A 25,994-nucleotide genomic window follows, 5' to 3' on the forward strand; every position below is an offset into this window, starting at 1 on the left:
ATCAACAGCTGGATGGGTTAATTACAAATGCAGTACAAAAAGGAAGAATTGTACTATAAACCGGGAAATAATTTACCAAGATTGGCCAAGGCACCGGACAATGCCCAGCATGACTTCTTTGTAATTTTCACTTACCTTTAGAGGAACTCAAACCGAATTACTCTTATCATTAACACAAATTGGAATTGAGAAAGCATTCGTTCTGAGGTCATTAACACATAATGAATTTAACCTGGCTTCAACATATAAGGTGTGAGATTTTAGTTTTTTTTATGTGGTGACGATCGTGATGTTCTGGATTTTGGCTCCGTGTAGACTCGTAGGTAGATGCCAGCGTTCCAGCCCTGAAAATAGAGACATTATTTTTTTCCCTCCGAAACTTTGACATCTATTTACGAGTCTACACGGCACCAGAGCCTATTCATTCATGACCCAAGGGAATGCGCTGTAAATCTAAGTTCGAACGGACGGCATTTGTAAACAATAAACACATAACCTGTGCCGATAGCATTCAAGGCTAGAGATGTGGAGTATACAGTAAGGATGGACAGCCCTGACTTAGCGGGCGTGCACGAATAGAAATATCAAGACCACCCGCGATTGTAGTTGGGGAAAGGTTAAAGTTTATAAGAAGCTTTACATCTCGGCCAGTGCCGATTTTAGCTCAGGTGGGCATACTTTGCTTTCGTAAGGAACGAATTTATGTTTACGTGTTTACCATTTCATATATATTCTCCCATTCAAGTTTTGAACCAATTGATCCGACATTCAAGAAACTGTATGAACGCAGGATTTGAGGTTTTGACGGCGGTTAGTTTGAAGATGGCTGCCTTCTGGGTTGTTGCGCTGTGTAGAAGTTTACAGACGTTTCAGAGGTACTAGCTGCCTCCGTCATGGTGTTTGTCGCCAGCAAACATCTCTGAAATGTCGGTAAACTTTTACCTGCGTGGACTGTACACATTTGAAACGTTGGAATTATATGGACTTTATTGGCCAACTTTATACTCCGACTGCTTTACCCCTGTGTAATTATAATCATAATCATTTAATTGTATCTGTATAGATCATTTTTAAGACAAGACTGGTAGAACAGTGAGCAATTTTCATAAATTTATTTGGCCAACCAGAATATAAATATGATTCACGAAACTTTTTGTTTTTATTAATGGGTGAAAGCAGTCTGCACTATTTAAATAAGTCAATATATTAATATACTCGGTGTCGGACATTTGCCTTCGATAGTGCAGGGCATTTAAATAGGCTGTACTGACGTGTGTTTTGGTTTTGTTGCAGGTAATTTTGCTGACCATTACCAGTTATAGGAGCCATTGTAACGGTAAGACATGAATTTATGGGGGTCAGTAATGGGGTACATGTCACGTTAGTACAGATTGTGGCTACTAGAAGACAGATGGCTGTAGTTTCGTGCTTAGATTGAATCTAGTTTGTGTTCTTGCCGTCGTACTAAAAATGAATGATGTTTTATTTTGTGGTGAGCGATGGTTCAGTGAAAGTGTCTGGTTAATGTAACTTCCTTCAAGAGGTCTGTCTTGTAAATGGCACCAGCAATAGCACTTGGCAATCGGCGTGACTGGACTATCGTCTTTTTTGCATTTCATCCCTATAATAATTTCTGGTTGAGAATACAAATTAAAAAGAACCTCAATAAAATCTTCTCGGGTAATCAGCTGCGTCAACTGGTTACCGTAGTAAACCGACGTTTCGGAAACCAACTCTGTCCCCTTCATCAGGGTTCTGATGTCACGTTTATTTTATAAGATGTTATTGATTGTACTCGCCGCGAAAGTCTCAAATCCTATATAAAGAACCTCTTATTTTATTAGTATTTTGCACTGTGTTATAAACAGCAGATAATGTCCTCGCTTAGGACAAGAGACCAAGTTTTACAACCATGTAAAACAACGGGTAAATTGCAGATTTTTCGTTTTTAGGTAGACGGGAAGTCAAAAAATTGTTAACTGCCAGGCAAGAATTCCCCGATTTAATCTGTGATAACTTCTTCGTGGACGAATTGAATTATCTGTTACTGACATTTGCAAATACGAGGCGCGTCCTCAAAGTAAGTTTCCCTGGGGCCGTTTACAGAAACAAAACACAATTTCATGGAAATATTTATTGCAACAGATACAGCAAGTGTCCAGCTATTTTTCAACATATTCGCCACCGGAATTGAGACATTGGTCATACCGTGGGACCAACTTTTGAATACCTGTGTCGTAGAAGTCTGCCGCCTGGGATTGGAACCACTGTGTGACAACCATCTCCGCCTCTCTGTCATTCTCAAAACGCTGACGCTGACCGGACAGGAATTTCTTGAGGTGTAGGAAAAGATGGAAATCACTGGGAGCGAGGTCCGGGCTGTAGGGTGAATGATTAAACACCTCCCAGCTGAACTCCTGCAGGAGACTTGCTGTCCGTCGAGCCGTGTGCGGCCTAGCGTTATCACTGACCGCACTTCACAGTCGGCGGGAGCTGGAATAAGAACCTCCATCTTCAACAGCTGCAACGATGCTACTGTGAGAACGCGGGAGGTGCCGTTAGTGCATGCGCCATGCTACGTCATTGCTCTATCACGTACGCACAGTCGCTTCGCGCAATATAAGGTTTGCTAGCTGTGGGACGAGTGGGAAACTTACTTTGAGGACGCGCCTCGTACTTTGACTTTGCCATAATTTCAAAGTAGGGAAGGAATGGCATCCAGATATCGGTCCGGGGGGGGGGGGGGGTATATATGAATATCTTAACATGAGCAGTCGCGGACAGTTAAGTCGGTCTGTGTTAGGAGACGCCAAAAGGAATTGGGGTAACAAATTTAAAATTGCACATCTGTTACTAACAAACAAATTTGTTTTCATTAGTCTACTTTACATAAAATTTTTGAAAAAATAATGCTTTGTTACTAACCCATACCGATCTGCAGTTGGCGTATGTGTAATGGGCTTCTTTAAACTGAAAACTTCTAACCTCATATATACCTCCCGTTACATGTCTCAACGAATTTCGATAATTTATTGTGTCTGGGACGCAAATTAAGAAATTATTGTCCTAATTTCATTTATGATCTTTCTTGAGGTGTTGTAACGCAGTTTACATGAATCTAAAATCGAGATTCTTGATATTTCTCAAAAAAACTGTTGTGTAGGCCTAATTAAAATATTTAACTTGAAGCATAATCGAAGGAAGTCTTTTGGATAATTTGAGTGTAGCCTGCTCTATCTGCGCCAAAGTCGGAAAAACTTATATCTTTTTGCTGTTGTTAAAATATCACCCATATTCCGTGGTTTTATTTTGTAACGATGTCAACAAGCGAGTTAAATATTTTGCTTGTAAAAGTACACGCGCATTTTTTGTATCACATGTTTCAAGTTTCATGTACCCAGAAGTACGAGTACCACACGCCACATACTCAGTAGCAACACAAACATACAGCAAAATGGGAAAAGTGTTCTATGGCTTTAGACAACGCTGTGTCACACGCACACTGTGCGTGACACAGGCGTGGGTTTTTGCAACAATAGACATTTCCGATTTAGCTTGGGGGCGTGGTGGAAAGAAGGTAATACAATTTTATCCAAAATTCTTCTGGCGAGGCTGACTCCATATGCCAATGAAATTTTTGGGGACCATCAGTGTGGGTTCCGCCGTAATACATCTACAACTGATCCACATTTTCTACACTTGCTAGATACTACACAAAAACTTCCATCATCTATTTATAGACTTCAGGAAAGCCTATGACTCAGTTAGCAGAGAATCTCTCTACATTGTCTTGTTTGAATCTGGTGTATCTAAGAAGCTAGTCAGGCTAATTAAAATGTTTTTAAGTAAAACCTAAAGCAAAATTTGTGTAGGTAAACGTTTGTGCGATACATTTCCTATTCAGAATGGCCTGAAACAGGGAGATGCTCTATCGCTGCTGCTTTTAAATGTTTGTGGAGAAAATTCCATAATGATTAGCTTAAAGGCCTGTACTCCTCACCTGATATTGTTAGGGTGATTAAATCGAGGAGGATGAGGTGGGCAGGACATGCAGCACGTATGGCGCAGGATAGGGGTGCTTACAAGATATTGGTTGGGAGGTCTGAAGGGAGGAGACCACTGGGAAGACCTAGGCCTTTGTGGGAGGATGACGTTAAGATGGACCTTACAGAGACAGGAATTGATGGAGCGAACTGGATGCAGCTGGCTCAGGATAGAGACCAGTGGTGGGCTTTTGTGAACACGGTGATGAACCTTCGGATTCCATAAAGAAAGTATGCTATTCTTTTGACAAACCGAGTATACAATCTGCTTATTTTTCGGAGAATTTCCTGCCCTCAGTCTTGTTGCCAGCCAGGGGCAATATGCAGTTTTATATGGTCATAGCCATAGCCTTTTTCTCAAGGCATCCATATATTGACTATTGCATAAAGCGATTACCACGCCGCGCCCTTTGGCAGACAATAGAAACTATATTTTATGTCGCATGCTTTCTTTTTTTTGAGTGCACTAACTCATGTTTCAGTGTAGAGGTTAAAGTTGTCTGTTATTGTTTATACAGTGTGTTCACTAATAAAGTAAAACGCAACTAACACCTCCCGGCTGGAACTGCGTGACTCACCGCCAAGCGCTAAAAATCTGGTTTCACTCCATCAAAACAATAAATTCAGCTTACCTGTATTATAGCAGTTCTTTGTGGGAGCCGGGTTAGTGATAATTTTTTTCTTCAATATTATTAGTGAACGCACTGTATATCAAAGAGGTGGGATTATATATATTAAAAATCTGCCATAAAGTGCTGCTCTTTCGGTCGTAAGTTCATCACAATAAATATCGTTACCCTCACAAGAAAACTTTGTAACTTCTCAAAACTGAGAAAATGAGATTTCCTGTGATGTCTTGTAGCGAAGATCCTAACTGAAGAAGTGTTGGAAAATCTCCAACTTCCATTAGCTTTCTTTCTTGGAGATAACGAGATTTTCTTGTGAGGACGTCGATACAAAGTTTAGTTATTTCAGTAGAATTAATTTTAAAAATAACACTGTCTTATATAAATCACATTATTATTGAAGATGACTGTCTTGTGGGTTTTTGCGCCGTGTAATCTGTTAGATGTTTATCGACGTTTTAGTGCGATGAGTCATCGTCCTGATGATGGAGGCAGCAAGGACTTTTGAAACATCGGTAAACTTCTACCAGACTACACGGCGCAACAACCCAGAAGACAGCCATCTTCAGACTCACCGCCGTGAAAACCTCAAATCCTACACATTATTGTTGTTATTGGTGTCGTTGGTTTTCGGTTTTCCTTTAACGTACAATTTCATGACGTGATCCATTTTTTCCCGCTTGGAATCACTGAGAAACCTTATAGGCTATTACAAGTTTGGTTTCCACGTCAATTGATCCTTTTAAAATAATTTTTGGTTATTTCTTGGGATTGTAGCCTGCCTCAGTCTCTCAGAAAGAGGATAATGCAAATTATACGTGTATGCAGCGCAGTGAACTAACTACTGGTCCTAGTGATTTGTGTGTCAGTGCTTCCAGACATTATGGACTTGGGTGGAGACGTCGGAGCGCAGATAAAGGATTCCAGGCACGCAACTTGAAACATATCTACGGAGGAGGAAAAGAACCGCAATGTATTTTTAATTAAAAGCAATTTTCCATGGCAACAATAATATCCACGCTGTAGAGGGATTAACTGAATTGAGCTCGCACAACTGGGTAGCCTCGCAATGGAGAGCAGAGGGCTCATTTTGGGGAGTCGCGGTTTGATGCCCGTAGACAATTGTAATTTCTAGCGATTTTTGGTATTAAAATTGATACTTTTGTATTGACAAAATACGGTATAAACTGAATGGTACAAACCATTCCAAGAATGTGTTCTCTTACTTTTATATTATTTTGTTTTTGAGAATGTTCTTTTGATTTATTGTTTTTGTTTGCATATATTTTAAGTTTTCCGTATTTTCAAAACCGTTAACATCTTTATATAATATAATACATTATATTATTAAGATTTTATCGTGCTGGACTGTTACGAAATGCCACAGGGGATCTTGTACTTGGTCATAAATCTTTGCGTGACCTATGCGACGATAAGAGGAATGAAGTAAGAAGAAGGTGGAAAAAATTTCATAATGAAATTTTTCGTTTGTGGGGAGATGAGACATGGACCGAAGACAATTTTGGAGACCTATGCGCAGGTTGAAGGACTTAGTGAAACAAATTTTAAATAACTGCTACTTTTGTTTATAGAATGGATTAAACAGGCTCAGGATATGATCCAGTGACGTACTATTTTCAACACAGTAATGAATCTTAGGGTTCCAGAAATGGCTGGGAATTTATTGACTAACTGATCGACTATCAGCTCATGAAGAAAAAGTTTGCTAAGTAGAGTTAGTTAACAATAAATGTGTGAGCACATAAGAACATACTCATATTCACATAAGTGCTCGTTAACCATTTGAAGCCGAAGCTCGTCTAATTGTTATTTCAGGATTCATTCCGATCCCCAAAGAAAACGCAACATTCATTACAAGTTCAAATTGCCAATGCTGTTTAAGGAAATAATAGTTGTTTGCACTGAGAATTAAACGAAAACCATGAGTACAAAATGCAGATTTACTTATTATTGATTCAAGCGGTACATATAGAGGTCCATTGACCCCGGCTAGCACTTGCCAGTACTTTGACGCCAGAGTCTCTTTCGACAGGATGCTCTTTCGGAATGTATACTTTTTTGATAACTTTAACCCATTGCTTTGTCATATTCAACATTTAATATGCCATTACAATAACAAAAAAAATAATAATATTCATGAGGAAGTTAGGAGGAGTCTAAATTGTGGAAATGCTTGCTACTTCTCAGTTCAAAATATTTTGTCTTCCCGTCTGATTTCTAAGAACCTGAAAATTAAAATATACAAAACAATAATTTTGCCTGTTGTTTTGTATGGGTGCGAAACATGGTCTCTGTCTCAGAGGGAGGAACAGAGATTGCAGGTGTTTGAGAATAGGGTGTTGAGGAGGATATTTGGGCCTAGGAGAGAAGACGATGGGGTATGGAGAAGACTGCATAATGATGAGCTTAAAAATCTGTACTCCTCCCCCAATATTGTCAAGGTGATTAAGTCGAGAAGAATGAGATGGGCGGGGCATGTAGCGCGCATGGATGGGGCAAGGGTTGTGCACCGGGTATTGGTCGGGGAGCCTGAGGATAAGAGACCGCTGGGGAGACCTAGACGTAGATGGGAGGAAAATCTTAGGCGGGATCTATGGGAGATAGGAGTTGAAGGAGACTGGATTTTGTTGGCCCAGGACAGGGTCCGGTGGAGGGCTTTGGTTAATTCGGTGATGAACCTTCGATTCTCGTTAGCCATGTAGTTAGTTTGAAAATACATTTAGGAAAAAATATATTTCTCAACATTCAATGTTTTATGAAATGTAAATTTAATTTTATGTTAGTGAGTGTTCCGCCTCAGATGTTTACATGATTCCAACTCTCTCAGTTGTATAAGGGAAGAGATGCAGAAGACAATAGTAATCCAGTGGCACAAACCTTCTTGCCTAATATCAGAGAAGTCTGTCTGTTGGTTCAGGAGTACTTAGGAAGGACAGATGCACCTAGAAAGAGTCCTCATAAGAATCCTGTCTTTAAAGAAGGAAGAAAATAGCCCAAATATTTTAACGAAAGAACGAAAGCCCAGCTACAGTGTAAAATAGAAAGTAGGAACTGAAGAATTGGAGAAAAGGATAATGAAAGAGTTAGTAAAAGTAGAGGAAAAGAAGGAAGTTGAGTGAAGGGAGGAAGACACGTTTGCAGAATCGAGAAACTTTTCCTGAATAGAATGCAGAAACACGCTTCGTGCATTTACACATTCCGTTTTTTTATTCCATTCACAGGTATTCTTTATGAGAAGGGGTTCTGTGAGTGTAAGCCGTGTTGTCTGGTCGAACAGTACCATCGATGTTGAAAGGATCGATAACTGCACACTCGCCTTCCCCCTTTTTTTTGTTTTTTGTGCCGGAGACATTGCCACCATTGCTTGAAGTACTGACACCCACTCTTCAGTACACACTCGTGATGAATACGCCTTCGAAATATCACTCATTAAAATCAGCCTACTTAACGATACTGTATCAGCTGCATAGGCTACAGAGCGCCTAATAATCTCAAGAGATACTCATGAATGCTAGCTGTATTAAAGTGTATGCCAAGGTGGCAGACGTCTGTTTGAACGCACTATTCCGGCTGATGGAAACACCACAAAATTGTCAGGATAACCGGTAACCCGGACGAGATTCGAATCTGATTCTTCCAGAGTATAAATGCTGTGTTGCTGTGTAATTTGTCGATGTGGAAGTCTTGCGTGCAGTTCATTTCAGGCAAATGCTGGAGCGAAGTGACATTGGGACATGCGCATTTTCAGATGGAGCGCTGAAGCTGTTCCAACTTTGGTCCAGGTCAGCGGTTTCCGACGTGTGACTCGTGATTGATGATCGAGTCGTACACACTAACCACGGCATTCAAATTGCTGACATTTCGGTGAAAAGTAGACGTTATTGAAGTCAAAGAATGGAAACGAATTTCAGATAATAAGGGGCAGCTTCTATAAATCATCCCTCAGAGCAGCTTAGTGCTATACAGATCCACATCCAGATTCAGAACTCTGCTTTTGAATGTGGCTGTTTGTGATGTGGACACAGTATGGTGAAAATTAAGTTATATTTTGTACAGGGTCTGTCGGTTACTCACGTATTCATTCCATGGAAAAGAATCCTTCTTGAGAAGCTTATAACTTGGTTACTCAAATAGTGAAATTTATTGTCTTGTGGAAAACGAATAATCGATACCGTGTTCACAATCGACCTTCAACAGACCCTGTTTTGAGCCAATCGAATATAGTCCACATCTTCACGTATTTGTTTACTATCATGTTTAATATTATCCTCATCTCCGCCTCAGTCTTTCAAGTTTCTTCTTGTTTTCCAATTAAAATTATTCATGCACTTCTTGTTTCCCCCATGCGCGTCAGATGTTTCGCCTACCTCTCCCTCCTCGATACCCCATCTTTTATTTATCTTCGGCGAAGAGAGATCTACAGATAAAGAAAGCTTGTCATTATTACAGTTTCTTCCGTACTCCTGTAACATCTTGTCACTTAGATCAACCAACACTGAGCGTTACCTGTGCAGAAACTTGTAGGCGTTTACCGATGCGTTCAACTTCCATCATACTTGTTCGTCATACTTCGTTGTTCTCTGGCTTAGTATTGCCGGAAGGTATACCACTCAGGATTACCCCTGTGTATTTACGAAGTTATGTTGACTGAAACGAACAGTGTGGAGAACAAAGTACAGTAGGGCTACATCAAATGCAGATGTTCTGTGGTTTTTCTGCGTTCTGTGTTATCTTATTATGCATTAATAACCAGTACTGGTATCATCCAGACATTATTAGTGTGAGGACTGCGTTTCGCACTGATCTTTTTTTTTTACCGGCGTCTCATGACGTTGATTACGTAACATGTTATTTTATTTTAATGGAACAAAATACAGTTTTGTTTATGTGGTATCTCAGCCCGAAGAAAGCATGTACACTTGGTTAAGAATAAACACGCCTCTTTCCAAACGAGTTTTGCGTTGAGTGGTGACGCAAATAGCGTGTTGCTTTGGTTTATTCGTGGTGTCTGGTACTAGCTAGTACTGTCTATGAAATTCGTTTGTCTCGGAAATTATAACACTGTCGGCTTCAATTCTGACACGTTGTGAAGCCTAGAACGGGGGAACCTGATTTAGCCTCAAATGGAATACAAAAGACGCTCATTCGTCCACTGTTTCTACAGGTCTGTGAAAGTCAATAACAGGGAGCATCTTCTGTCTCTGTCAGATTGATAATGTGTGTGTGTATGGTTGCCTATCAACTCATCCAGAGACCCTACAGTTCAAGAAATTCTTTGCTTTTATTAAACTTCGTTCACTCAGAATCCGCCATTGGACCACATGACTAGCTTAGTTCATTCCGTGTCACAAATTCATTCTGTATTATCGCAAGATCTGTTCTGATGATGTCATACCGTCTTCGAATAGGTTTCTCAAATGGATTTCCCTCTTTATTTCTCTATTCATGGTGCACACCTTGGCTGTCTCAACCATCTTGATTTCTCATCTCTAGCGTTAGGTGTGAATACAAATTGGGAAGTTGATGACTGTCTTCTGGGTTGTTGCGCCGTGTAGTCTGGTAGAAGTTTACCAACGTTTCAGAGGTTTTTGAGTCATCACCCTGATGATGGAGGCAGCAAAGACCTCTGAAACTTTGGTAAACTTCTACCAGACTACACGGCGCAACAGCCCAGAAGACAGTCATCTTCGGATTCACCGCCGTGAAAAGCTCGAATCCTATTTTGTTCTCATTCAATTTGACCTGCTTAAGAGACTTGCTGAATATATTGCCGCCAGTCAAAAACAAGATGTCAGCCATTTCCGTTGTTTTCGCTAATTGTCTTATGTAGCACACTTCCGGAGCGATTCTGATTAAGACGATGTATGGGGAATCGAGGTTATGGGGCGGCTGATCAGGAACGGCGGATGAGGAACTGCAGAGGTCTGTTGTGTGTCACTTGAGCCATTGTTGTGTAAAATAACTGACGAATACAAGTGGAAAGCCGACATTAGAATTCAATTAATTGTTTTCTTGAATCATGTAAATGTTATCTGTCGAACTCTGTCCTTTAGTACCAGTTTCAAATCTTGTCTGAGGGCGATGATAATACGTGCTTCTGGAATATTCCACATTAAGCAAAATAATTTTAAATTGACGAGCGCTGCCCTGAACGCACATGTACGTGAGGTGATGTACAGTGAGGCCAACAGTACTTTACATTCGGCTTTATGAAGACGTTACAGAAAATTAAGAATTCACACATTTAATGAAACCAAAGATACAGTTCATTATCTGACGCCCTGTGGACTTAAAACCTTGCGTACCATGCAGTGTATTGATATATTAAATCATGCATGCAAACAAAAACTGTTTACACTTTGAATAGACACTTAGTGTCAAATGCGTTTCGACCTCAAGAGGTCATCATCAGTGGCAAACAAATTAATTAATATTAAATCATACAAATCATAAGACGATGGTTTGTTATAAAGCATAAAAGGTCGCAACCTTTTATGCTTTATAATATACTATAGTCTTGTGAATTGTATGATTTAATATGAATAAATTTGTTTGCCCTATGGATTGTCATTAGTTTACAAGTTCTAGAGAACTGAGAAGTGTTCTGAAGTTTGATGCAAGGTGATGCTAATTCTAAAGTGAAATTATTCATCTTACGACGCTTTGTCATGCTATAGTTTGTTTAATGTCGTATGGTACGATGATTGTGAATGACGAATTGGTATTTGTATAGATGGAAGTGACTGGGCACTTTAAGGTACTGCTTTATTTGCCTAACTTTATATACAAAAATTATAGAAAACCTGAAAAAATTAATAGTTGTTTAGGTCGAGGCTCTAAACGGAGACCTTTCGAATACAAGTCAGGATTGCTGACCAATACAGTGTGACGTTTAGTAGAGCGAAGTGTTGTACTGTATTTTTCTTTCCAAGGGGCTGCCACAGCGCCTCCAGACTCCACGCGTGACAACATTGTGTACGGGACCGATGAAAATATTCTTTGCCCCTTTTTCCACTACAGACTAACCATGTGGAACAGAGTCTTTCTTGAGAACCTAGTAGTTGCTTAGCAGGTCAATAAATTCTGCGCCTTTAATTGAACACGAAGTTTAATTTCCGTGTTTACAAGAATTCACCATTTTATCCTGACTTAACCAGTTGAATTCATTCACCATCATGTTATGAAATTTATCGCAGGGTCTCTAGAAGAGTCCCTTATTTTATTTTCGAAATACCACATGTAGGTATGTTGATTACAGGTCCAATATAACGCCATAGCTTCAGCGAATCCACTTATCAAAGACCTTTGCAAAATCGTTCTTCGTAGTTTTGTATATCTCATTGGACTCAGAACTAGAGAATTAATCAGCAAATCAATGCTGTAATTACAACTGTATCATGTATTGTGTTATTGCCTTGGGCAATTAGCGTCAGTGGCAGAGACGCAATACGTAGTTTGAAACAAATGACTCGAAGCGCCATAAAGGAGTGTTTCGCTTGCCGTGAGCTCTAGTATCGATTGTCGTCATGTTGACTCATGCCACTATAATACAGTCGGATCGACTAGACAATTAATTTGTTACGCTCTAAGTGCAATATTGTCTAGTGCATATCCTTTGCCGTTCTTCTTATAGTTTGTAAAAATTATACTGTATCGGACAGAGCCCCTTGTCTGGACATGCCCAAAATCATGATATTAACTAACAAACTAACTTGTGGTAGAAATACCCAAGGTTCAACGCCGCTGATACCAAAGCATTCCACGATCGTAAACCTGTTGCAACCACTTCATGTCTTTCCAGCCTGTGTCTTAACACCTGTCGTAGTGTCTTCAATGTGATTTCAGTACAATATTTCTGCATTTATGTCTTGTTTCCCCAATTCAAGTTAATAGGACGATGATCGCCCTGATGACGGAGGCAGTATGACCTCTGAAAAGTTGGTAAACATCGACCAGTCTACACAGCGCAACAACCCAGAAGACGGAAATCTTCATACTCACCGCTGTGAAAACCTCATCGCCATGATGACGGAGGCAGTATGACCTCTGAAACGTTGGTTAACATCGACCAGACTACACAGCGCAACAACCCAGAAGACAGAAATCTTCAGACTTATCGCCCTGATGATGGAGGCAGTATGTCCTCTGAAACGTTGGTAAACATCGACCAGACTACACGGCCCAACAACCCAGAAGACAGAAATCTTCAGACTCATCGCCCTGATGATGGAGGCAGTATGACCTCTGAAAAGTTGGTAAACATCGACCAGTCTAGACGGCGCAACAACCCAGAAGACAGAAATCTTCTTCAATAGGCCTTTGTCTGCTCAGATTTCTCCTCCTCCGCCACCATCGTCTTTTTTTCATCTGCGCAGAAAAATAAATGAGCAATAGTTGTCATGACTGAATAGAAACCTTTTTTTCTTTTTCGTAATAAATCTGTATTTACGATAAATTTCAGCTTTAGGGAATGCCACGTTGAACCTTTGTGACGGTGATCGCAGGTAATTACAATTCCAAAGCGAATCATTAATTTGAAAAGCGGAAGACCGAACGTAGCTGTTGAATGGCCACTGCCCACGCTTCATCAGAGACTTCCCAGGGCTAGTTCTTGCCCCGGGGGCCGGAAATCGTGACTGAAGTTTTCGTTGTTTTCCTCAGCCCCTCCTGGTTGAAGTAGTACCTGAAATTAACATCACCGCTTCCTTCTACAGCCACAAATTCGACATTATATATCCTTTGTAGTTGAGAAACCGTCGTTAAAGAAAGAAACTTTTGGCTGGTGTTTGAAATATTTTTGGTTCGTCATGTTTTAGTTTCAAGTGACTGTATGAATGTCATTTAATGAATGTATCAGCTGCAGTGATCGTTCGTTTCGTTGGTTGTAGTATGTTAACTATGCAGAGAATGTCGGATGAATGGCAAAAAAATGGGAGATCCTAGAAATATTTGTTATTCAGAGCAAATACCGAATTTACTCAGTCGGTTTATTTTTTTTAATACAATCGTGCAACAAAACCATCCGCATGGTAGGAAGGATTTAGATTAAAACATCTGTATTTATTTAGTTTCATGTACACCATAAATTCAACTGTAGCTTTACGTCCGATATGGATTTTTCATAACTCCGTGGTTGTGAGAAACGTCTCTGGCACGTCTAACCGCAGTTGTCTGAAGATATGTATCATTTTTATACTATAAGAACTGAAGTCGTCTTCCAATTCTGGAAGCTCTTTATTGAAACTTGTCTTTGCACGCCCATTTTGAAGCCGTGGATAAAGAAAGAAACAGAGCGAAGCCTTGAACAATCCAATTTGGTTGTCAATGGGTAGTGCAGGAAGATTGAATTAACGCAGCACAGAGACACGCTTCTTTCTGTGGTCTGAAATGCCCTCCTGCTGTGAGAATGCAATTGAAAAGCCATTGGTGGTGGAGAAGCTAAACTAGATTCCACATGCAATATTATTCATCACAATCTCACAGTTTATATTAATTTCACAAAGGCCGGTTATTTTCATTACGGTGGAGACTAATTAACAAATGCTGTGAATGTCTGACGTAAGAGATTATTTATTCAATATGGACAATGTCTTTGAAAACGATAACACAGAACAAAGCAGTAGGGTTTTTAATGGCTATATTATTTAAATGATAATTTTTTATTACTAATCTTCGATGTCATGCAAATGTAAAGGAGGGTACCTGACTCTGTGAATGCGAAACGCGATTAAAGAATACTCCCATTTTCCTTACCCGATCGTTTTAGGGAAGGCATTTCCAGAATAACGTGAGCCTAATCTTTGCATAAATATTTGAAGAATAAACCCGTATTTCCTTTCTGTACACCTAATCATTGTTAGTATTTGGATTTAGGTTTGTTCTGACCGCATCTGTACCTAATCTGCAATGAACTGAAACTGCTTACCAGAAACCACGTTATGTTTTGTAGGCTCCTTTGGCTTTGGTATAAACTTTTCATAAGCGGTCGCAACAAATTTCGGTCCCAGCAAAGAGGAAGTCAGGCAAGGTGACTGTTTTGTCTGAACAGATGGCAAGGAGGCGCATCAACCACGGTCAGAAGATGTCTTTAAATCGAGAGAAGATCTTCTAAATATTTTATTTACGAGTGATTAACGATGTAAATCTACTTCTGTTTTTAATGTCGAATTGCAGCTGTATTAAGCTATAGGTCTACAGTATTGTTTTTTCAGTTGTAAGCTACTTTGCGTTTACAATTGAGCTGCTTCCGGGTTCATGATGCGCTTCTGGGTTTTGACGCCATATAGACTCCCTGGTAGATGCCAGTGTTTCGGATAAACGTACTGTCTTCATCTTCAGGGATGATGTGGGGGTGGTTTATGAATCATTTCTACATATTGTACTCAGATAACGGTACAACCATAATATGCAATTATCGAAACAAAAAATATGATATTGTATATGAAACGTAGACACTAAGGTGAGAATTTTGTCATAAGCGTGCAACCAAACACCCATTCGATACCTCAACGCCGAGACGAAGTCAAACAGGAATTCAAAGTGGTTTATCTGGAGTCTTTTTAATGCCAGCAGGACGTGGCTAACGATTGTTTCGTGTAAAGTTCTCAAGCATGTAAAATGATGTCACTACGCATAACTTTAGCAATTTATTGCATTATTCGTGAAATATCAAGAGTGGATAGGTGTACTCCAATTGGTACATGTATCTTCCATTTGTGTTTTTCGTGCATTTGAATTTCTGTACGATCTTGCCGTTTATTTAATTTCCTTCGACTTCTTCATCTTGTGTTGAAATATCGTAGCAAAACTTGGCGCTATAAATTGATAACGGAATGTCCCCTGACAAAACTGATAAATAAATGTTTACGTTTAGTTAAATATACAGTACAAGGCCATAAAATGATCATAGTCGGCTAGAACTTCTCGTATACCGGCACGTTAGGTTTCTTATTTCGTGGGAAGCATATATCAACTTTAATAATACACTGACGTCTACTTTAGAAAATTAAAATATGTTTATAGTTTGCAAGTACGAGTGATTTGTGTGTAAACACATTAAGATGTCCGTGATACTTGAGGTTTGAATGTTGCCGCTTTTAGGCTTTCATAACTCTGCTGACCGCGTATTAAAGTCACCGTGTCCATCCGCATGTATGCTTGTAACAATTTGAAAACGAGTGAACTGATTTCAATCAAATTTGATATTGGGGAGTTTAACTAAAATTTGTTTGTCGTCACATTCCACTTTTGGTTCTTATCGGACAACGTACAGTGGAGACCCGCAGGAATTTCTGCGTGTGGTTAAAGTTCCAGCTGGAAGCGATCTGATAACCACTGTCTCAGACGAAATGTGTTTTGTAAGAGTAAGTTGGAGCCTGGGTTTGATTTCCTCAGACCTGTTAACCTAATCCGTGGAAAATACTAACGAGTAATCATAACAGCAGATGCTCTTATTTTCCTGAGAGTGGCAAACGTTTGCAAGTAGTAATTTTATTCACAGTAATATGAGCTGTTCGTGCTTCAAATTTTGTCAGTCCTCGGACTCCAGTCACCTAGTCGATGGCCTCATCGCCCTGATGATGGAGACAGCATGGACCTCTGTAACTTTGGTAAACTTATACCAGACTACGCGGCGCAACAACCCAGAAGTCAGCCATCTTCAGACTCACCGCCGTGAAAACCTCAGATCCGACCTCTTTCCTGGAATTTTTCGAACAGATTCTGTCGTTGTGCATTGTTATATCGTTCTTTGATAGTTTTTAACACAAATCCTCTGACTTGAAACTGCCTTTGTACCTACTGTCGCAGAAGTAATCGGAGACTGTCCGGAAGGGAAGCTGATACTCGTGTTTTATTTCTGGAAACCAATTCCCATGCTTTGTGTGTCGTCAGCGCTGAGAAAGGAACAACTGACAGATTGCGATAAAGCCAGGCACTGCGATCTGTTGCCACGTGATCGAACACAGTCGCTCACGGTCCACTTCCTCTTCATGGGATAACCGGAATAATGTGCAATGTTTCACGCCCAGTGACTTTTTTCATCTACAAGTCAAATCCTGGATTGTTGGCTGGGTCCACTGGGTCCAGTGATTGGGGACTGGCTCACTCTAAGGGACCGCAAATGCTGGTTTGCCCCATTTGATGCACCTGAGGTGACGAGGACAGATCCAGCTCAGGAAACGTGTGTTTATGACATGAGACGCAGGACAAGGTACAAAACCCGACAATCCAGATTGGATTACACCGTGGTCATAACCCTTCAGAATCAAGTCGAAATCTGTTATCGCCGCGCTTTTCAGCTTGTTAACGCGATGATGACGTGACATTTAAGTAACACCACCAGCACCCATTGCACGATAAAACGTCATCTGCGCATTGTGACATTCATGAGCAACCGCAAATTCGCTTTGCCTCATCCTCACGCGTTGTTTTGCAAACATCACGCAACGCAACGCAACGCGACAGCGTTATGCTAAAACTCCTGTATTGTGTGTAAGGAGGCACAGGATTGGTGCTGGACCCGAGAACCGACTGTTTTGTCAGAGATCCTTAGTTAAACAAAAAGAATTTGAACTCACGCACAGGAGATAATGAGAATCTGAAATTTTGGATGGATTCGGCTTCATTCAGCAGATCGTATTATGACGGATCTCTAATAAAAGGTGCGGGACCTGTGGATGGAGCCCATTAGTGGGTCATAGTGGATACAGCGATGAACCTTCGGATTATATAAAAGCATGGAATTTATTGCTTCGCTGAAAGACCGTCAAATTCTTAATAAGGCAACGCTCCATTTAGTTAAGAACAGTGAAAGCATTTCAAAATTTGGTTAAGAAGTTTCGTGTGTAGGTTTTGGAATAAAGACTTGTTTTTTTAATATTTTGGTCTGTTTCTGCTATCGTTTATAAATTCGTGTATTTAAATTTTCGATTTAGAAGAGAGTAGTTTGCCTCAATGTGTTATCTTCTAATGTTACCATCGCCATATGACAAGAAACACATTTATCCTTATCTGTACACAGCGGGCGAGAAATATGGCCCGTATTTTATGTAAAGATAAGTTATATACAGAAGTATGTTTACAAACTTCATGTGCTTGTTCCAGGATCGAAAATAATAAAAAAAATGTTCCTATGAACTTGGGGTCGCAAATGTTTCATTTTCGAAATAATATCCAAAAATAAGTTTCAATTGATTGACTTTATATCAAAGTGAATCCAGCTTCCAGCAAAGATTTTCAATCAACGTTTGGGCAGGAATTGTTGGCTACATGCTTCCATCGCGTCTCAGAGCACCTTCATGTCTGTGATTTTTAAGAAGACACTTGCCACGTCTCCTTGAAGATGTACCACTGAATACAAGAAGACAGATGTGGTTTATGCACGACAGAGCCCCAGCACACTTATCCCATCGCGTCGTATTTCATCTCAATGAACGGTACCCTCAGCGATGGATTGGGCGTGGTGGCCCAGTAGCATGGCCACCGAGGTCACCGGACCTGACTCCATTGGTTGCCATCCAATCTAAATGCACTTGAGCGGGAAAATGCCGCGCGTGCTCGCAGCGAGGAAACCCGTGACAGTGCACACGTAGCGTCATCGCTGCGAGCACGCCGAAAAACTCCCACCAGTGCTAGATTGGATGGCAACCAAAATGGATGTGTACAGAAGAAAACGTGTAGTTTTGCCTATTTCGTTTAAAAAACGCAATAGGAAGTATTGGACACACCCGTTGGTTAGTTCACGGCTGTTAAAAGGGGCGTTCGTGACAGTTTTTATAGATTTAAGAGAAGATGGAAGTAAATTTCATAATTATTTTCGTATGAGTATAAAGTCGTTTGATGAGCTAGCAGCAAAACTGGATGCATCCATCAAAAGTAAAGATTCTGCGATGAGGCTTGCAATACCTCCTCTAGAAATGCTGATTGTGACTCTGAGCTGTTGCGAGGGTTGCGAACCACGTGTGCACTGCCCACTGCTCTCACACAGTCTGCTGCTTCGCGGCGATCGGCGAACTCGCGGCGAAGTAGCAGTGGTTGGCGAGCGCAAAGAGCTCGCCGCGTCACCGCCATAGTGTGCGTGGCTCCATTGCTTCGCATGTACTGCTAAAACGCGCGAGAAAATGACGCGGCGAGCTCGCCAAAATAACTCGCTCGTGTGCATCAATCCAATGAATTACATACGTCGTGAACTGATGCACTCACATTTCATCAGGGCTTTCTCTTCACTTCACTACACTTATAATCGTACTACATATGCGTAAACACAAAAAATTTTCCTTTTATGTTCTGTTTGTTTTGGCAATGAATTATAAGTTTACATAAGATTACGAAGAATGGGCTACCATCTTCATACATTAGGTTTTGTGGGAACGCGAGGTAAAAATCGTTGCCAGAAAGTCTTGAACGCCATCTGGTTTATCGCCTCAACACTGACAATGCCTGATTCCGGCCTGATAGTCAGTTTTTCTTATGATAAACCTCTTAAAGAAGTGTCGCGTGCTGTAACTCAACCGAGGGGTTCTAAGATTTTTATGGAACGCACTTCATCATGTGCCTGCACAAGCGCCCGAGGGAAAGTTTTGAAGAGTACTCGCTGTCTTGCAGACTAAATTTTAAAATCTTATGCAAATATTTAATTAACAGTAAGCCTCAGGGAAAACTTAGACACATACTTTAATTAGGATGTTTGTCTATACAAGAATGACAAGAGCAACACGAAATATAATTTAATGCTCACGTCCGTATAATTTAGTTATCCAGTTCTCGTCTTAATTTTCATTAGAGCAGATGTAACCTGAAAGGTCCATAGGCATTTAGCTTGAAACGGTCACTTATAAAAGATTCCCCCGCCAGAATTTTGTGGTTATATCTTTTTTCTTCTCTTCGAGTTTCACGTACAGCCTGCTGCAACAGCCTTGATTTAATAACAGTAATATTACGAGACATAAGTCACTCTTTGTGTAATTGTCTTCTTCCATTTCCCGCTCATTTTATGTCATATCTCACAATAATACAGAAATTATATATATATAATTTTATGATAAACACTGAATAATCAGGGCCAGATTTAGGGTTAGCCACAGGAGAACCGGATGTAAGGACATTCGATTTGGGGGATTATATACTATGTATAACTTGAATTATACACCAACACCTTTGGGGGTACAAAGTTGAAGAGAAATTATATCTGGGGGTACACGAACAAAAAAGGTTGAATACCACTGGGTTAGACGATAGACAGAGTCCGAAAGAACAATTTTACGTGTTATAACACATCGTCGTGAGAAACCTTCAGACTTCGACTATAATTAGTGGGATTCCATGCACAGAAGGTCGCTACGTCTTAAGGCCTTTACTTGCACTGGATAACAGAATAGCCTGCACATGGCCTACTCCTTGCCTTCAGTGAAATGAATTTCGAGACGCGTTTGAGTGGCCTGACTGTAGGCTGCCTGTGGTTGCGCAGCGCACACAGTGTTTTAAAATGTGTACCAGACAGTTGTAACAGGTTTGGAATTTAATAGCAAGCGGCCGGATTGTGAACAAGACTGCTGTACTCCATCAAGAACAGGGAAGTTCGTGCGTGGAGTTGTACCTCCACTCCCCCACTGCCTCATGGAACAAAGAAACGACTCTATCAGTAGATCAATCCACGTAGCGTTGATTGATAAGATGATTAATGAACAATGGAGCGGAAAGGACATGGATAGAAGGTGTTTGTTTGGGTAGACTAAGGAAAAGTGTGGAAACTACAGGATATATGGCCTCCGAGCCGAGATTTTAACTTTTTAAAAAATTTGTCCCACTATACGCCATGTAGGCGTTTGGGGTGAGTGGAGGTATAGCTCCTCTCTTCCTTGACCTCGGCACTAGATGGGGGTGAGTGGTCAGCATCACGCCCCGGCCGGCTTTACCCCCGGGAAAGGACCCCGGTACCCATTGTAGAGGAGGCTGGGTGGGCCCCAGAGCCGGTCTGGACGCAGAGGCTAGAGGAAAAATCCTCTGCCCCCGTCGGTGATCGAACCCCGGTCGTCCAGCCCGTAGCTAGTCACTATACTGACTGAGCTATCCCGGCTCATAGATTTTAACTTTGGGTCCTCCAAAATACGCGCCGCGTCTTTAGGTTATGTGTGTATCAAATGTGATGATTGTACGCGTACGTTGTTTGGCTACTGGTGGACTGTGTGGCTGCTAGAAACTAAGGGCTATTGATTCTGTACATGTTTGTGACAGTAACTGAGCCAGTACAGGAATATTATACTACGCTACGCTAAAAATTCCCATGACATGTCAGTCTCATACACCTGAAGACGGACGTAGGGCCAGGTTTTGAAACGCCGTGTAGAATGTACCTCACGTGGTGGACTATGTGCAACATAATATTCGTTTAATAGGGGATGTACTTCGCATCTAATTTTGTTCCATTCTTTTCAAGCGCTTTACATCAGGTGAGTGTCCTATACACGGCAGTTACAGCCATCTGATGGTTGTAAATAGAAACTGCTGAAGACTGCAATACATCAAGTGATTTATTTAAAGCAAACAGGTTACAGAGAGTCTCTTGAAGGCCAACAAGTTTCAGATGATTAAATTCTGCAACAACGCACAAGTTTTATATGTCGTGTACCGGTTCGATGTCCGCTAGAAATTCTGAAGATTTTATCCAACTGTCATTCAAGTCGCTGTGTTCGTAAAGGTCAGCGAAGATTTCCATGGCAATGCCGGCAAGGTATTTACTTTCTTAACGTCTTTCTACGGTGAGAAGAACTCCACAGATGATCGCATGACTCGTGTCGTTCGCGGAAGCAAATAAATAGGACGAGTATATAAAGACTCTCTGTAATGTCTTCAAATATCGAGGAGAAAAAAATAATTATTTTATACGGAAGTGTGCACTGCTGAACTGTTCTGTTGCAACCGTTATACTAAGAACGAGACTCGTAGGTGCGCATCATGAAGTGGTTTAAATGTTTTACATTTCTGTGATGAAAGAGCTGCCAGTCGTTATTCAATTATGGAAATGGTAAAAGGCAAAGGTAAAGTTGCCTGTGTACCTGGAATATGAGCCAACGTTTCCCAAACTGGGCTACGCGGTTTCTCTTGGAGCCGTTAGGCATTTCTTTTTTCCTCGGGGGGGGGGGGGGGATTTTCTTAATTAGAACACATATAAACTGGTAAAAACTTTATTAAATTAGCATTTAGTTTAATGTAAAGAGTATTTATAATGTTTAAGGTTCATTAGTAAGTATTTTCCATTTTGGAAAATCGCATTTTATGTCATTTTTATATGTTAGGGACCTCAGAGTTTATTCACGTCAGGGCAGCCTCAGACTGAAAAGAGTTTATGAATCACTCTCTACCCCATGAAGAGACACGTGAACGTTTGTGTACTGCAAGAAACAAACATAATTTTGTCCTTGCTTTTATTAAATGCTTGTTCTAAAGCGAAGTAATATTACTTTTTTCCGTTATATGTCGCCGTGGCGCTGTGTATAAACACGGCTTCGTGAGGATCATGGGTTGGTCTCATGAGAATTGATTCCAATGCCGTGAGAGACACCGGTGGATCACAGGATTATGTCGTTAGATCCAGCCTTAGTTCTCCTGAAGTCAAATAATGTATTTTTAACATCATTTCTGAAACAGGAAAGTTGCATGAGGTTTGTGAGACCCACCGGAATGTCATAGTAGGGATTCTGAATTGTTTTTAACATTGTAGGATGAAGGTCATTCATCGGTGAGTTACGGGACTAAATCTGTGCCCGGCAGAAATCGCTTCGGGCCTAGCGTGTTAAACTGCAGGCATACCTCGTTTTATTGCTCTTCGCAGATATTGCGTTTTTTACAAATTGAAGGTTTGTGGCAACCCTGCGTCGAGCAAGTGTATCGGTGCCATTTTTCCAACAGCATGTGCTTACTTCGTGTCTCTGTGTCACATTTTGGCAATTCTCGCATTTTTTTTTAGACATAATGCTATTGAACACTTAATAGACCACAGTATGGTGTAAACCTAACTTTTATATGCACTGGGAAACCAAAACATTCGTGTGACTCGCTTTATTGCGGTGGTCTGGAATCGAACTCGCAATATGTCCGAGGCATGCCTGTATATGTAATTTCGTAGCGGTGATCACAGATCGGTTTGTAAATCATCCATTTCGTTTTGTTTGAAACGCAAATCAGAAGGGAAGAAACGAGACAGAAAGGGATTTTTCAACATTTTTTAGCTTGTCGACCTGATAAAGTTAATGTATCGTTTTAACTTTGCTTCGATGTTTTTAAGTTTGTAAATGTTTAAAGATATCTTGTTTCAGGTCCTCGGGTGCTGAGTAAGTAAGTGGGCCTACCCGCATGAAGGCGTCGTCTAATTGTATTGTAATCCTACAAGTCATAGGAACAATGATGAATTTGATGTAGCTATTATGGTATAGTATAATATATTTGTGTCTGGAAGGTACTAGATTCTAAACTAGCGATTGTCCTGACTTCGTGATATTAATCAGACAGTCCAGGAGAATTCCGGCCTTAAAATACGTCACCTCTAGCCTTCTTCAAGTTTCTTCCTTACCGACTTACAGTTCTTGATCTCGGTCGATCGGTCATTCTCGACACACTAACCTTAATATCTGATGCTATAGACAACTCGAATTTCAACTATTCGGCGCTTGGAGGCGCACACACATTCTGTTTTTTATTTACGATGGGCTGATACTGTCTGTGTGTAACTGAGACCGCTAATGGGCACATTATCTACCCCGCAGATTATATTAGTGTAGTTTAAGTTTCGGCGGAATGATATTGACAAAAGAGAGCCGAAGGACTGAGAGGAAAAACTATCCCAGCGCCACTTTGTCGTCCACTACAAATGCCACATACATTGCCATATGAGAAAACCGTGGTAACCCATTTTGAGAAGTCGACGACTAACCAACATCAGACAGACAAATACAGAATATAAGGCGATGATCCAAATCAACCATTATCTCTCATAAAACTCGCGTCGAAAGAGATGGCTTTCAGCACATTAAATTGATATGTAACACAATACACGCCTCATGAAAATGTACGTACATGATATTTATTGCGTGATGTGTAGGCGTATATGACAAAATACATGGAAAAGTTTTTTGCGTTAAATTTAGTGTAATTGGCCGTCAAGAGATGTGTACAAATCCTAAGTAAACCATTTAGAAAGTAATTTGTAAGCTACGTGACATTTGAGTAAACTTTCCGCTCTTGTATTTCAAGATTCCGGACATCTGTGAATTTTTGTTCCCGTGAAGACCTTGTAGCGCCTATAATTAGACTGTGTTAAAATGTGTGTACAAGAAACTAGACCAGGTGAAAACACGTGTCCATTGCTCAAAAATGTACACAGAAGGCGTTAAGTGAAAAAGCAGCATGTTCCCATTAAAATCCTCGGTTATGGTGAGCCATGAAATGTCCTTCAAAGAGTTTCAAAGCTAAAGTGAAAGGATTTCGTAATGGTCCCGCTTTTATAATAATGTTGTCGACTTTTTTTAAATTGTTCACTTATCGTAATTTTCAATAATTTTAATGAAACTTCTGACGAATCATTCAAAATTTGAAGTCCAGATGCGTGTGTAATTTACAAATAATTTAATTACGTACATGAATATCCTGGATTTTATTTATATTCATGGCTCTGTAATTAACTCCATGGAGCAGAGCGCTTACTGACATAGGCCTGATAGTACTTTTCTCGTCTTGTTAAAAGCGTATTCTCCTAATTGGATAATTCATACCCTGTTCACAAGAACTGGTCGTTCCTAGAATTCTCCCTTCTCTTTATTTCATTGGTAATGTGATTATATCCGGCTGGTTTCGGTAAAATTGTATTAAAATTTTTTGAGGAACGAGCCTTCAGGGGAGAAACGATTCAAGCTCGGACAACGCCTGGTTTGGTTTATTGGCGTTCTTTAATCTTCTGCAGGGGGTTGGCAAAGGAGTTTTTACTTTTTAGCGGGCAGAGAAACGTCCAAACCGTAGTTTTATAGGCTCAGAATGCCTCTGGGCATCGGAATTTTAATTACTTGGACGAGCGAAATACATGACCTGTAATTCTACTGCGTAGGGAATGAATATCCGTGTCACTTACTTCAAAGAATTTGCAGAAAAAGGAAACGAAGAAGCGCTTGAAATGTAGGTTCCAATAAATGTTACTACGTGGTGTAGATGGATGAAAATACTTCGTCCATCGTTTTCTACGAATTTACGCGATGTATTATCGACAGACGATGCGGCTTTCCTGGTTTCGTTCACACGTGGTAGGTTTGTCTTCTTCAGTACCACTTCCCCGTGCTCTGGAAAGACATTCCACTTTCACTCTCATGTTAGCGTGACATCTCTGTGCCTCTACACTATTGATAATATAATGAGTGTAGCGTCGTAATGGCTCGTCCTTGGAACGTCCTTTCCCACCTAACTTTTCGCCAAATAACAAGTTCTGTTGTCCCGGATTTTCGGCGTAATAGAAAATTAAAATCAAAGTAGGATTTGATGTTTTCGCGGCTGTGGGTCTAAAGATGGCTGACTTCTTTGTTGTTACGCCGTGTAGTCTGGTAGCAGTTTACCGACGTTTCAGAGGTCCTTGCTGCCTCCATCATCGCCCTGATGTTCAAAATAATTGACGGTAACTTCAGAATTTTGAATTCGAGCACAGTTCTTGGATTCGATTCCAGACATTAAACGGCTTTGAAGGGCGACAGCCAGGTTTGCTTTTATTTAATCATTATTACATAAGTTCTGTCAACATACAGTCGAAAGAAGCCATAAATATTACATTCCATTAGATTATTTGTTTCTGGACGGCGCGCCGCGGGTAGACGAGACACAGGTGGATTCTGTTCATTCCAGGCATGACAGCTCATGACGTATACGTCCGAGAGGCGAATTCAGTATTTTACCAACCCATAGAACAAGAAGTGAATTGGGAAAACGTATTCTGATAGCTTAGTGGTCGTAACATCGAAATTTAATTTTGATTAACCAGTGGGATTTGTCTTTCCTGATATCTGTTCTAATTGATTAGACTGCCGCCTATTACTGCGTGGTTAGCGAACCAGTCAATTAACAACATATTTGCGTTTCACATGTAATAGGAACACTGCCCAAAAATCGCGTGTGTTAATGTTGAGAAGCAATTCTTCCAAGTGAATCATTTGGTGTCATTTGTCAGTCAACCCACATACTTTCATATAGAATTTGAGTAACTAGATCGATTATTACAGGTCTAATACCAAATTTGTGAGCCTTTTCCAAGTTTCGGGAACAAAAATCGACT

General features: G+C 40.5%; 1 protein-coding gene across 8 annotated transcripts in view; it reads left to right on the plus strand.

Annotated features, from left to right (window-relative positions):
* The window catches only part of LOC110838220 (beta-1,4-glucuronyltransferase 1), a 142,391-nt gene that overhangs the window by 58,677 nt on the left and 57,720 nt on the right, over nt 1–25,994 (plus strand). Inside the window, exon 2 of one of the 8 annotated variants that reach the window (XM_087340881.1) lies at nt 1,294–1,336. The exons of the other annotated variants lie outside the window; for them this stretch is intronic. The gene's annotated coding sequence lies outside the window, so the exon portion shown is untranslated. The remainder of the gene's footprint in view (nt 1–1,293; nt 1,337–25,994) is intronic. 8 annotated transcript variants of the gene reach the window in all.

Source organism: Zootermopsis nevadensis, unplaced genomic scaffold (genome assembly GCF_977971745.1).
Source record: "Zootermopsis nevadensis isolate Lab colony 2312 unplaced genomic scaffold, Znev_1.0 Znev_ptg000061l, whole genome shotgun sequence".
In the NCBI taxonomy this organism is placed as follows: Eukaryota; Metazoa; Arthropoda; class Insecta; order Blattodea; family Termopsidae; genus Zootermopsis; species Zootermopsis nevadensis.